Here is a 2,370-nt window from a genome sequence, read left to right on the forward strand (position 1 = left end):
TTCAGCAATGCATCTAGCAAGTTTGTAATGCTTACATGTTTATTCTAGGTGATAAATTCATTATGGTTCATTATTTTATATATTTTTAAACTTAAAAATAAGTATATACATACATACCAGTAAACATGGTTCTTTCCTGAAAGGTATATCTCTCTCAGTGGCCCTGATTTGATTAGTCCTCTTAAATTTGTCATAAATAATGAAGACATTTTCCCATGACCAGTGTCAGGTGTATCTGACGCATCCTAATGAGTTTGGCAGTAAGGAGTTAAGAGTCAAGCTCCCTCCACCCCTTGAGTGCCACTCCATCAATGATAACTAGATTCTGCCATGTTTTCTCATGAGAATACAATTGCATTTTACCCCTGCTGTTCTTGTTTTTGTTGCAGTTGGAAGTAGCAAGTTTTGTGTGCTGAGAAACATGCACACAGACCCTTTAAAAATAACGAGATGAGACCAGGATGTAAAAGGGAAAAGGGCTATGAGACACCTAGCAATTTATCTCAGCAAACTCTCCACTGTGGGCAGGACTTGCCTAATGCAGGGCGTTAAGGGAATGAGCAGGCGTCTCCCTTTATCTTCCTCATCCTGTAGAAAATAAAAGGGACCTAGCTTTGGAAAGGAAATAGCTAAGCTTTTGAAATAGTTGTGAGGCTTATCCCATTCTTTCATTTTAATGAGTTTCCCTGCTATTTAATCCCATCTTCCCTTCCTCTGTGACAACACTTATTAGTATGAGCTCCAGATAGCTAAGGAAACAAACAAGGCTATCAAAATACAGCTCACATCAAGTTCCCCTTGCTGAGGTGGCAATTGGGCATGTTTCCCTGCCCCCTTGTGGCTTGATTACAGAATTCCCGCTGTGGTTATCCCCATGGCTCATTGCCCTGCCTTTGAAAGGCTTGGGAATGGAAATCCAAGAATCAGCCCTGCCATCCACTGCACAAGAATTGGGCAGTATATGAGTAACTGGCCTTTATCTTGCTGAGCGCATTTATTTCTTAAGAGATTGTGGGTTCCAAAATGTTCTGAGAAGCCATGGACTTCAAGTCATGTTCAGAATTGTATTTTCATGTGGAAAAAATGAGTCTACAGAACAGGCCATGGATCTGGTCCAGGAGGCACTTGAGAAAAGCCAGGGCTCGGAAGGACTTCTCCATTAAACTCCATCGCATGATCTCCAAGGCAAATCCTGTTTGTGGGAACCAACCAGCAATTCTTTTGCAACAACTGAGGTTTTGTCATATCAGAGAATATCCATTAGATAGAATTTTGAACTGAGTGGACTGTGTCACACCATATAACATGAGATGCAACTTGCTATAATCAAGAATGTGTGGAGAATATTGTATATGCCATGGCATGCCCAAAGGATGGAAAACCAGTCTCAGTCTTGAACGTTGGACACTTCTTCAGGAAAAAACAAGCCCTAGAAAAGGACATGTGAATGATAAATAGGTGATCCATTAACATGAGAAGAACTTTTATGAGATGGATTGACACAATAGCCAAAACTATGGATTCAAATACAACAATCACCAGGAACATAGTGCAAGACCACGCTGTTTCTTTACGTAAAGTAGTCATGAGTCGCAACCAAGATGAAGACACCTAACAACAAACCATCATAGGAAGGACGACGGGGTAACCTTGAATGCTCTGTAAAGACCAAACAAAGATTTTATCAGTAGGCATTGTAGGCAGGGCGTCACGCAACAATTCAGAGCAGCAAGCAGTTTAACATCTATGACAGTACTAAACTTAATCAAATGTGATCATTATTTAATGGAATCTCTGACGTTTACTTCCGAAATTTCTTTGTGTCAAACATGGACTGCAAATGCAACTGCTATTTCAGGATAAAAAATTTTTTAAAATTATATATATTGTGTCATTCCCATTTTACAGAAAGAAAAACTGAGTCACTCATGAATTCAGAGTCTGGTTTCAGCTCTCATAATACATCAGTAGTAGAGCAAATAAGAGTGTGTCTCGTGTGTTAGACAGGTATTCTTATTGCCAGAAACGACTACTTTTTCTCTGTAGCAGTAATGAACTGCTTCACTGCTTCCTAATGTGTCATGGGCCTTAGTCAACTTGTCCTTCTAGGCTGCTGGAGGCACCAGGTCCCCGTGTTACGATGCAGTGTCAAAATGTCACAGTGCTATCAGATGGGTGATGGCAACAGGGAGGCAAGCCAAGGGGTACAGAAACATATCAACACTTTTGTCGTACAGCTTATACAGAGGCATTAATTTCCATATCAGCATTCAGAAAAAAAGTGCTTGGGAGTAGGATAGGCATTTTTTTTCAATGAAACTCTGCCCCCTGGTAAAATGCTTTATCATCTCAGCTTTTAATCAGGCACTT

The sequence above is a fragment of the Echinops telfairi genome, unplaced genomic scaffold (assembly GCF_000313985.2).
Source record: "Echinops telfairi isolate 266 unplaced genomic scaffold, ASM31398v2 ScPeMD7_1;HRSCAF=3_1, whole genome shotgun sequence".
NCBI lineage: Eukaryota > Metazoa > Chordata > Mammalia > Afrosoricida > Tenrecidae > Echinops > Echinops telfairi.